Below are 12814 nucleotides of genomic sequence, written 5' to 3'. Positions count from 1 at the left end.
TGCCCTATTTATGTCTCATATTTGAAGCATCTTCAGGTCTTTGCAACCCGCCAGGATGGCAGGCTCTAAGTCGCCAGAGAATAATAATCTTATGCTTAGAGTTATGGCTCTAAAAGCTCTAACTGCAAGGAGTTGATAAGCTAGCAGTTTACGCAAATACCACAGGGAAATTGTAATCTATTTGTGTGCAGGTTACTGTTCAATCTGTTCTGCTCAAATCAACGCTATCATAAGCATAAAGTGATACGTTCTTCAAATGGCGGATCAAACGGTGTGGCACAAAGCAAAAATGTGTACGATGGCACGACAGATCAAGGTTTACTAGCCTATTACATGACTCAGTGAGCCAAAAAGATCAAGTGTTTTCCAAAGTTCAAATATTTTAAACCGCCCAGAGGATCAATCTTCTTGGTCTTGGCGACTTGAAGATTCTGGATCATCCTTTTCCGGTTTTTCGTCCTCCTCTGCCGCTTGGAAGTTTAGTGATGACCAATCAATGCCACGTAAGGCGTGGAATTCAGCTTCATCATCAATAAGATTCGACGGGTCAACTTCAGGGGCGAAAGTATGCTTACGAATTGGAGGAATCAGATCCATCACTTTATAAACCGGCATGGGTTTCTTTTGATTCTCTGCATCATAAGCCGGTTGATACTTGGATAGATTGGTCTCATCAGCAATCAGTGTCGCCACAGGATGTATTTCCTTCACGCAGGCAGCAAATTCCTTCTAATCAAAGGCAGTACCATCTTCCTTCAAAGTTGGATGCCCAGTAGCTACCTCATCCGGGTCTAGCTCTGGTACCCATGCCTTAGCACGGCTCAAGGCCGTCACGACACCGGCTCTTGCACATGACCGTTTGATCTCTTGAATCCTTGCAGGCAGAATTGACAATTTTTTCAAGACGTCGCTCAGCAGATTGGGTCATTGTTTTGTTGGTGAAATTGTGGTTAGCGTGCGCTAAGCACCAGTATACAGCTGTTCAACAAGTGCATATACGGCTTTCAGCTTCACCAGTGTATCTTGACTAAGATTGCTGCTCCTTGGACCTACATAACAATTGTGGAATCATCAGTGGTGGTTTATTCAAACTAAGAGATTCAAGTGGAATGCTGGTAAGGCGACTCACCAAAAATGGAAGAAACCATCTGGGATACACGGTGTTTTAAACCGGTAAGCTCCGTGGTCACCTCTTGAAGAGCCGCTTTAGCTTTTTCAGCCCGCTGCGTCAAGGCAGTCTTTTCCTCAGCCCAGGCATTTCTTTCAGCCTCAAAACTGGTTTTCAGTTTTTCAGTTTCAGCCACGCTAAATTGGAATTTTGAATGCGCTTTCCTGGTCTCAGATTCTTGATTCTCCAGCCAGGTCTTCTGCGTCAGCCAATTGTGATTGAAATTCAGCAGTAGCGTCCTGTAAAAACACAGAGTTACAAACACATTTATATTCGGATTACAGGAATATAAGTCCCAAGACTTTTGCAAGCAACAACACTTGACAATTGGGGGCTAATGCCTACTGAAGAGTTCTTCGTACAACGGTTTATATGATTAAGTCCCAAGAACTTTGCAAGCAACAGTACTTAGCACTTGGGGGCTAATGCATATTTGCTCAAATTTCATTACTACTTTGTGATGACCCGGCGGTGCCGCAGACAACCACACCTGGTTCATGGGGGCTACGTGAGTAAGTTTTGAGCTTCAAACAATGATGAGTACCGGTTCATTCATGCTGATTAAACCGGCCCTTGGGGGCTACGGATGCAATGTTGATCATTAAAACTCGGTTTAAGTGAAAGACGCCTTTTTTTCTCAAAGATGCTTTATACTCATTGCTATTCTAAAGTCCACAACATATTCAATTCTATTATACACAGTAGACTTGGGGGCTGACAGGATATGGATACTGTACTTATGCCGAATTCATACCTCATATTTTTGATGCATATGCTTCACCATATCGATTTCAAGATCGCGGCTGGTGTGTACTTGGTTGAGGTAGCCAGAGAGTACTTCACTACTGCTCAACTGAGAATAGTGGCAACGTCAAATCTCACTTTCCGTTTTTCAATGAACTCCTATTTAGCAGAGTGTTTGGCCAAGACAGTTGGATTTCCCGGCTTTGTAAAACCGGTGCCAGTGATCATAACATCGTCGTCATGTGTCTCCGACGGTTTAAGTGGGCTTGATGATTCAGTATTCAAAGGATTGAGTACTAAATGGTCACTGGAAGGATCAGGAATCTCTGGTGGGGTTTCATGGGCAGGTTCTTCTAGTCGTTTTTTTAGAAACGTCTGATGCTAGGACTCGCTGCTCTGGTTCAGGGACTTTAGGATCTGCAACCGGCTTGGTCACCTTTGCCTTCTTGTTAGGCTTTGCTTTAACACTGGACAGTTCATGAGAGATCAGTACAAGTATAAGAGCATAAGGAGATAGAAAACAAAAGAGATGTTACCCAAGGGCAGTCTTGAAATCCGGCAGCTGAGTTTGAGATGAGTCGCCGGAAGAAGAGCGAGAAACCTGCTGATAGTTTGAATCGGAAGGAGTAAGTGGCTGACGAATGAGACCCGACAGGGGGTAAAAAAAGTTAAGTTTGGAAAGACCTCGTTTTGCCGTTTTCGTGGAGCTGGAGTATTTGATAAGACAGACGATAACTCTTCACCTCAGCTGGTCCGAGTTTGTTGCCGGCTCTCGTGCTGCTGTTGCTTCAATAGAAAGTGAGGATCCAAATGAGGCAAGGGGTGTGAAAAGCTTACTTTCCAGGTTGCCGTTCGAATTTTCTGTCTTGGCAAAGGCTCTGAGTCGGACGAAATAATAGTTACCTCTTCTTCAGCTGCTTGGCTGGCCCCCGTGTCATCCTGAGAATAATCAGTGTCAATAAGGTAATTGAAAAAGGAGCCAAGGGAGTCAAGGGCTACCTCCGACTCAGAGCTGTCATCCAGTTGAAACATGCCGGAGGCGCTTGATTTCTTCTTATTTTTCTTAGTGGTTTCTTGGCGGCTTTCTTGGCAGCCCCGACCTTCTTGGCAGCTTCATGGTCATATTTCTTTTTTCCAAAAATCAGATTCAGCCTGGGAAGGACATCAAAGGTTGAGTTAATAAAGTATTTGAATAATAAGGTAAAAGTAAGTGAGTTTGGAGACTGACATCCGGTGGCGGGTTAAGTTTACAGAAAGGGTTCAGGTCCACTTTGCTGCAATCTTTCGGATCTTCATTCAGAAAGGACTTGGTCATTTCGTTGATTACCTCGTCAGTTAAGTGCACAGAGCTGTGGCGCAGCGGATCCTTTATACCACCAGTGTAAGTACACATTAAGGCGGACCGGCGGCTCAAGGGTATGATTCGCCAAGAAACCCAGGACCGAACCAAATCAATGCCAGTTAACCCATTTCCTAGTAGAGCTTTAACCTTTGCAATGGTGGGAGCAAGCTTTGCACGTTCGGCAGTGGTAAGCTTCTCATGAAGATGATGCTTTGTGTCCAGGCGCTCGACACGATAACCCGGAAATGGATTCTCGTCAGCCGATGAGGTATCTTTGCAGTAAAACCATGTCTGGTTCCAATCCTTGGGATGACTCGGCAAGCAAGCATAGGGGAAGATAGCATCTCCTCTTCGTTGAATTGACATTGCGCCAAGTTCCAAACTGGGTCCGTTCGTGAACTCGTTTTGGCGGCTCAAATAAAAATATTCTCTGAAAAGTTCAACACTGGGCTCCTCTTGAAGGTATACTTCGCAGAAGACTTGAAAGTTGCTGATGTTTGACACGGAATTGGGTCTGATGTCTTGCGGATGGGGTTGAAAGAAGTGCAGAACATCTCGGAAAAAATTAGAGCCGGGCGGTGAGAAGCCCCGGTTCATGTGGTTGAGGTCTTTCTTCGCCTGGATTGGGGGCGCACCAATGCATGACATTTTTTGCTAGTAAATAGTCGATTTTGACAAAATCTTTGAGAGCGTCTTCGGTAACAATGGACTTAACCCAATTACATGAAGTGACTGTCTTCGGCATTGTGAAGGAAGAAGCCTAAAGGAAAGAAAATATGTCGGTTTAAGTTGGTTCGTTAAACCGGAGGTAAACGTTGCAGTATATATTCAGATTGGCGGCTTAAATTGGGGCCTAATGACATATGACTAGGTGTAACTGGTGATGTAAGCCGCCATGACTATAATGGTGTTTAAGATCTATCAAGAGTGAAATCTGCTAAGTGTTGGATAACATGTTTTACAGACTGGAGCAGCTAAATTCGATCTAACACTATGTGAAAAAAGAAAATAAAAACAAGCCTAAATATCGTAGTAGTGGAAGAACTAGCATATTGGCAAGATTTCTGCATCTAAGAAGTATATTCAGTGATGAAGAGAAGGTGCAGAAACAATTTCCGCATACTCCGAAGGTCATTTTTGGATTGAAGAAAGGATCAAACCGAGGTATGCTAAAGAACGACGATGAACTCTAAAGAACTTTAGAAAACCCTAATGGAGATCTATGACGGAGAAGGGAGAGCTACTTACTGGATCCACTGAGTAATGGAGAAGTGCCACAGTTTCTCTGGTCCCGTTTAGGTTGATGCAGCGGCCTCGGTCGAGGAAGCCGACGAGCTCGACGGTGGTGGTGCTCAGGCGTGCAGACGCGTCGTGAAGAGAGAGAATGAAGATGAGAAGGAAAATGGGGAAAATGAAAGAGCTGCCTGACCTTATTTATAAGGGAAGGGGTAACAGGCGGGCACAAAAAATGAGGAGGCCAAGGAATGATTATCTAGCCATTTCGATGCCTCGATTTTTGGGGTGGTTAATTAAAGATAAAGATCCGTTAAGATATGTTGTGTCTCGTGCGAAATTAATGGCGGATGATGTCATGGCGGGTTTCCGTAATTCCAGGAGATGATGTCATGGCGGGTTACAATATCTTGTGAAGAACAAGTTAAGAAGGATTTTTTCTTAAGTGTTGAAGATTGACTTGAACAAGTTCAAATCAACCTGGGGCTTAATGTTGGGGATGTAACTATTGGGTTAACCTGTCCAGGAGGGGCCGAGTTAAGCCACGGCGGTCTATTAAGACAAAGCCCATAAAGACGCTGAAGATGGCGGTTCACTATGAAGACTCGTTAAAAGGCCCAGGGCCCAGAGGCAGCTTAAAGCCCAGAAGCGTAAACCGCCATATATGTATGACTTGTATTGTAAGGCATGTATATTTGGTCACCAAGCTGGACACGTTATATGAACCGGCCGGGACTCTATAAAGCCGCTGGGTGTCAACCTGTGTATATAAAGGGACGACCCAACGGTGGATTAGGGAAAGAAAAACAACAGATCGAAAGCCAGGCTAAGGCTATTCGCTCCCTGGTAATCAAAACCCTAGCAATACCACCTCAAACTGGATTAGGCTTTTACCTTCACCGTAAGGGGCCGAACCAGTATAAACTCCTCGTGTCCTTTGTCCCATTTTAACCCCTTTAAGCTTACTACATCGCAATGGCTCCGCAACTAAGTCCTTCGACTAGGACATCTGTTGTGACAATTCCACGACACTGTTGTTGCTTCAAAATAAAGTTTGGATCTAAGTAAGCTAAAGGGTGAGAAACCTTACTTTTCGTCTCACTTTTCGAGTTCTCGGTCTTGGTAAAGGCTCTGAGTCGGAGGAAATGAGAGTTACCTCTTCAACATCTGCACGGATGGCTTCCGCGTTGTCCTGATAGTAATCATTGTCAATAAGATGTATAAAAAATGAGCCAAGGGAGTCAAGTTCTACCTCCGACTCATTATCATCATCATCATCATCATCATCGTCCAAGTTAAATAACTCGGAGGGGTTGGTCTTCTTCTTGGCAGGCTTTTTGGTATCTTTGCTCTTTGTCCGGGTCTTCTTGGCTGGCTCATCTAACTTCTTCTTCCAAAATGGAGAATCGGCCTGCGCAAATAAGGTGAATTTTGAGAAGACAGTTTAAATGAAAGAAAATGCTTGAACCGGAAATAGCTTAAAAGCTTACAGCTGGTGGTTGGTTGAGAATGTAGAAAGGATTCAGTCCAGCTTTGCTGCAGTCTGCCAGACTCTCGTTCAATAGAGACTTGGTCATATTATTGATGTCATCTTCAGTTACCTCTGTCTGGCAGTGGCGAAGCGGGTCTTTCAAATCGCCGGTGTATTCACTCATTAAGACAGGTTGGCGGCTTAAGGGCAATATCCTCAATGAAACCGAGCAACGGACAAGGTTGATTCCAGTTAAACCGTTAGCCATGAAGGCTCTGACTTTTGAAAAAATGGGCGCATGTTTGGTACGTTCCTTTGTGCTGATCCGGTCTAGGAGTGGGTGCTGATTGCTAAGCCGCTGCTCATGGTAACCTGGTAGGGGATTTTCACTGTCTGGAGATGTGTCTTGGCAGTAAAACCAAGTCTGGTTCCAATCCTTAGGATGACTGGGCAGCTTGGCGGCCGGGAAGGTGGCTTCCTTGCGTCTCTGAATTGAAATACCACCCAATTCTAAACTGGGTCCATCAGTAAATTCAGTCTAGCGGTTCAGATGGTAGAACTCTCTGAACAGTTCTATGGTGGGTTCTTGTTGTAGGTAAACTTCATAGAAGACTTGGAAGTTGCAGATGTTTGAAATAGGGTTGGGTCCAATATCTTGAGGATGGAGCTTGAAGAAGTGCAACACATCACGGAAGAATTTTGAGCCGGGAGGGGGGGGGGTGAAACCTCGGAGCAAGTGATCAGTAAAGACAATCACTTCACCCTTTTGTCACCATTATCGTTACTTCCATACTACTTTGCTGCAGATATTACGTCTTTCAGGTGTGGTTGAATTGACAACTCAGCTGCTAATACTTGAGAATATTCTTTGGCTTCCCTTGTGTCGAGTCAATGAATTTGGGTTGAATACTCTACCCTCGAAAACTGTTGCGATCTCCTATAGTTGTGGGTTATCAAAACACCTTTTGTTTCTCAAGCAGATTTTTAGTTCTGTGAAAAATGAAAGAACAAAGAACGCAATAGAACAACTAAAAGTAATTAAGTATGCACACTTACACCTAAAATCTAGGCAGATTAGAGAGAGAGCTCACCTTGTTCTTGAGTCTTCCTCTTGTATTCTTCATCCGATCTACACACAAAAAATCAAGAAATTAAAATCATATTATCAATGAACCAGGGAAATCAAGGGGCAAAAAAATAGGGGAGAGAGATGACGATGCCGAAGATGTGTAGCCTAGGTTGGGGATGGGGGACGGTGACTGGTGAGCGATGGTAGGTAGTGATGGCCGGCTCCCTCCCCAGCCCCCTGCTCCTCAACACCCACCATGAAACCACACTAGACCTACTCTCCTATTGCGGCGACTTGTGCCTGATCCAGAATCATGGTACATCCAAGACATGGGGAGGTGCCTTCCAAGGGAAAGAGAAAGAGGAAAAGTGATGGCCATCGTGTGGCTGGAGGAGAGGCATCGAACGTGGGCTGAAATGTACGAAGCAATCGAAGGCACCAGGCGATGGGAACACTCGCCTTTGGCGCTGGTCATGTCAACAAAGAGGAGTCAATGCTTTACGGACCCGAGGCGCCATCATCAATGGGCTGTGATCACCATCCGCTGCACCGGCCAGTCCATGGCGCTAGGGTCTGCCACCACCGCCACCTCCACTGCTGATGTAGGGTGGAACCTTAGGGGCCGATCTTTCATGATTTGGAGGGTGATTCAAGAAGAACATGACGAACACATGAAGAACACAAGGGGAAAAACAAGAGGAAACACTCAATTGACTTGATCCAATCACACATATGCTAGATCCATGAACACAAAGAGGGATACATGATTCAAATCCAAGAAAGGGGGATACAAGTAACTAGTTCTTCTCCAAGAGGAGGTCTTGAATCCACTAGGAGATCTTCTCCATGAAGAGGTCTTGAAAATCTTCTCCTAGATGGAGGGCTTGGCCTCCAATGGAGTAGGTATCAAGTGGGTGAGCAAATCTCTATCTCTCATATGAGCTAAACCAATGCTAACCCTAATTCAGAGCTAGGAAACGAGTATTTATAGTCCAAGGGGTAAGTCGGGGATACATGGGTCGAAACCCCTTTCACTGCGCACAGGCAGGGCGGTAGTACCGGTCATGGGGGCGGTTGTAGAGCTTGGAGCCCTTGCACTGTTTCCTGGAGGTGTTCCCAGAAGTAATTAGCGGTTGTACCGGTGGTTGGACCGGTTGTACCAGTCTTACTGCAGATAGGGGGAAAACCGGGGCGGTACCGGCCTTATGCCGCTAGATCACAGAAGTTGGACCGATAGTTGCGTGGTGGTCGAGTGGTTGTACCGGTATTTGACAAGTGGTTGGGCGGTAGTACCGGGATTTCTGGACTGGGTAGATTCTTCTCCATGCTCTTGGCGTCCATCTTGCACCATAACTTATCCTTGGTACCTAAACATGCAAAGTGTCTCCGTTTGAGGTAGTAGCCAAGTCCCAAGTTGGTCAAAGGGGAGTTCAACATGGAGAGAGTTAACCTTGTTCTGGATAGCCCTTGCATGAGCTTGTGTCATCAGTCCATGTGGTGTCTTGGGAGACAAAGGTAGGTCCATGGGGATAGCCGTTGGATGCTCCGCATTATCCCCACCCCCTTGGGAAAGATCCAACCTCGGATCGAAAACCTCATCAGCATGGTAGGGAGAGAATTCCTTGACATTGAAGATATCACTCACTTGTACTTGTCGCGCGGTATGTAGATCTTGTATGCATTGTTGTTGTAGCACTCGATCACCTTGAAAGGTCCATTGGCTCAAGGAAGAAGTTTGGACTTATGTTCATTGGGGAAGCGGTCCATGCGAAGGTGTAGCCACACAAGATCTACGGTGTTGCCTATCAAGGGTTGCTTGTTGATGTTGAGCTTGGTCGCGAGGCAGTTTACTTCGTGCTCGATTGCTTGTCTTGTATCTTCATGCACCTTCTTGAGATAGCTCGCTCGTGCACTTGTGTCCATGTTGATGCGCTCTTGTAGTGGTGGCGGTAGAATGTCCAATGGTGACAACGGATTGAAGCCGTAGACGACCTCGAAGGGGGACCTCCCGGTAGTTGAATGTCATGCTCGATTGTAGGCGTACTCGGTGACGGGTAAGCACTCCTCCCTCTCCTTGATGTTCTTCTTGATCAACAGGTCTAGGAGACCAGATAGCATCTTGTTCGTGACCTTCGTTTGGCCGTCGGTTTGTGGATGTTATGCCGAAGAGAATAAGAGCTTGATTCCAAGCTTAGCGCATAGCATCTTCCAAAAGTAGCTTAGAAACTTGACGTCTCTGTCCGCCATGATAGTCTTGGGCACTCCATGTAGACGAAAGATTTCCCTACAAAAGAGATTGGCAACATGTGAAGCATCGTCTATCTTGTTACATGGAATAAAATGTGCCATCTTAGAGAAACGGTCCACAACAACAAACACAAAATCCTTTCCATTTTGAGTTCTAGGCAAACCAAGCACAAAGTCCATACTAATATCTTCCCATGGGTGATATGGAATGGGAGGTGGCATATAGAGACCATGGGATTGAGCTTTAGACTTAGCTTTGTGAAATGTAGAGCATCGATTGGTGTAGCAGGAGACGTCACGGAACCTCCTAGCGTTGCCGGGGTGATTGGGCCGCAGAGGTCCCCATGGACAAGCTCCAGGGGTTTTTGTGCCCGATGGCATCCCTTCTTGGGAAACGGCAGATGCCGCTACTTCCCCGCAAGACACGCATCATACAACTTGTCGGCGTGCTTGATGTGAGGTAGCCCACGAACGAGGTTGCCTCGCTCCATCTTCCGCAACCCTTCAAAGTGCCGGTGTCCTAGCCGGGCATGCTAATGCCATGCGTCGGAGACATGACCCATGACAAGGCACACATGATGCACGGGTTGAAAGAAGAATTTATAGAGGCGGTTCAACGAGCGGGTTACCTCGGTAAGCAGCCTGTTCTGCTGGTCGCGTACGGTGAGAACACCACGCGGGATGCCGATGTCAAACCAGCCCTCGTCGAGCTGTCCGACACTCACGACACTACTCTTGACTGCCGGGATGAAGTAGACGTCTGTGAATGCCCTGTGATCACCCCCTTTGTTGGTGAAGACAACGGTCCCGCGCCCTTGGATCTCCACCATGGATCCGTCCGTGAACCGCACCTTCCCGGTGATTGAGCGGTCCAGCTCCGCAAACGCGTCGATCGAACCAGTCATGTGGTTTGTGGCACCGGTGTCGAGGAACCAACCCTCACTTTGCTTGCCGCCTGCAAGCGTGGGTGTGGTCATGGCTCTCTCCTTGTTAAGGAAGATGAAGCCACATGCACATGTCGTTGTCAGGGAGCCATCTCCCGCCAACGCAGTAGACCCCGAACAACTCATCGTCGGGGTGTGGGTGACCTGAGTCTCCGTGGGCTCTTGCACAGAGTCGATGGTCGCCAGCATCATGGTCGGAGCATGGTCCGCCATATGCGTCATTGCCGCGCCAACTTGCATGGCCTCGTTGGGTCCCGAGGTTTTTGGGGACGACGTCGCCGGGGTGTGGCTCCCCCACACCCGAGCCTTCATCGCCTCCTAGTCGACAGGCCCCAAGAACATCATTGTCGAGGTGTGGCCTGTCACTGGAGTGATTGTTCCCGTGGATGGGCTCCGTGCCTCCTGCACGGAATGGGTGGTTGTCGGGGCTATGGTCGCGGGAGACACCGAGCTCTCCTACACGGGCTCGACTCTTGCCAGCATCATTGCCGGCCTGCCATCCACATCAGCCTGGACGAGGTTTGCCGTTGCCACGACTGCCTCGTCGGCTTTCCTCCTGTGGCAATCCCGAATCTAGTGACCCGGCATGTTACAGTAGCAGCACTTGCCACCGTTGCTAGTGCCTCGCCCTGCCAGGCTTGGCTTGTGACCGTGGTTGCCGCCGCTGCTCTGGGCATGGCCTCCGCCTCTGCCACGACCTCTACTTCCCGTGGGGATGCCTCCCCCACTACCGAAAGAGCCGTCGTGGCCGCGCTGCTGAAGCTGCGTGTCCCACTGCTCCCTGGTGAGTAGTAGTTCACCGCCAGCACGGTTGTCGGCTTTGTCGCCACGCTCCTCGACGACCTTCAGCCACCTAACCAGCTCCTCGATCATCATGGTGGAGAGATCCACCAAACTCTCGATGGACCAGGCCAGTTGCTTGTACTGCCTGGGGACGACGTGAAGGAACTTGAGAATCACCATCTTGTTGTTGATGTGATGTCCGAGCGTTGCAAGCTCGTTGACGAGACCTTGCAGCCACAAGGCAAAGTCGTCGACTTGTTCACCGGCCTTGAACCGGATCTCCTCGTACTGGAGGCGCAAGGTCTGGGCCTTCGACTCCCGTACGCGCTCCACGCTGATGCGCAGAGTCTTGATGGTGTCCCATGCTTCCTTGGCCGTCTCCTTGGCGCCAAGGGTGAGCACCATCTCCGGTGGGACGGAGCGCAAGATTGCCTCCATCACCAACCGGTCCTCCTCGTACTCGACATCGCCGGTATCCATGGCTTTCCACATATGTCGCGCCTCAGCGATGGCTTTCACCATGACCGACCAACTAGGGTAGCTGGTCTGCGTGAGGAGAAGGAAGGAGGTGCCGGACATGCCCACGTCTCGCACGGAGCGTGGCGCACCCAACTCGCCTCCTAGCTTGCCTCGCAGTGCAAGCGTGTCCACCGCATGCGCCTCCTCAGGCGAGCTCTGCCTGGCGGTCTTAGAGCCGTCGCTGGCGATGCCTTCTTTCAGCATATGCGTCGGCATAACCTAAGGCTTTGATGCCAATTGTTTGCCCGAACTAGCGAGTAACTAGTTGTCCGAGGATCAACCAAGTCTATACTACAACTAGTGTAAAGTAGCAGAGGACACGGTGCTGCACACACACACACACACACACACACACACACACACACTAGTAGTGAAGCTGGTATACTCACGAGTAGAGGAGGAAACTGAAGTGGCTTGTTGCCTTGATTTGATCGGAATGGAATGCTTAGAAGCGGCGGGGGTGAAGCTCCTTTTATACCTAAGTGAACCGAACTAGTACTGGGATATTTTTGTAGCTGTGACGTGAGCACATATGTCACAGCCTACTACCTACACTAGTAAGCTAGCTATTACCTTATCTAGTAAGGCACGAAAGTATTGCTGTTGACCTGCCCATTACTACCTTGCTAAGTAATAGTTGCTGCTGCTGCCGACATGCAACCATGCATGCATCTGTGTAAATGTTGCTGACCAAGGTTGACTCAACATTAATCGGCTGCAGCAGGAACCCCATCTTTGTGGCTACCCGCAGGTACCTTCTCATAGACGGTGGCTCACGGAGGCTACCGCTCTCGATAAAAGATGGATCTAGGCTCAAGAGGTAGGAGACAGCTGCTCCCAGCGACCCATGCTTGTGTTTACTCGGCTACTGTCGGAGTTACCGGAAAGCATCAATCCTGAGCCACGTATCAGGAAATCGAAAACGATGTGAGCCACGGCTTTGTTTAGATCGCCCGATGGTGTTTAACACTCATATAGCATGCAACTTTCTCTCGCACTGAAATCGGAATAAGATTTTGTCAGCAAATATTATGAAGTAACAAAAGAAAATACAAAATCCAATCATGTTAATACAACTAATCTAATATCATTTGGAGACTAAGGAATACTAATAAACAAATGCATCCACTACATAAACTCAACATGCGTGTAAATCAAACCCAGCGCCAAGCCTCCTAGCCTCCCAACCCGCCGCTATCCACTCTGGCCACAGCGGCCACCAACCCGGCCGACGGCCTCCCTGCCCACGTCTTCCACCGCTCTCTGCCGTCGGTCACTCCGACCACGGCAGCCA

This window comes from Triticum dicoccoides, chromosome 4A (genome assembly GCF_002162155.2).
Source record: "Triticum dicoccoides isolate Atlit2015 ecotype Zavitan chromosome 4A, WEW_v2.0, whole genome shotgun sequence".
Taxonomy (NCBI): domain Eukaryota; kingdom Viridiplantae; phylum Streptophyta; class Magnoliopsida; order Poales; family Poaceae; genus Triticum; species Triticum dicoccoides.
This window is presented reverse-complemented; position numbering follows the sequence as displayed.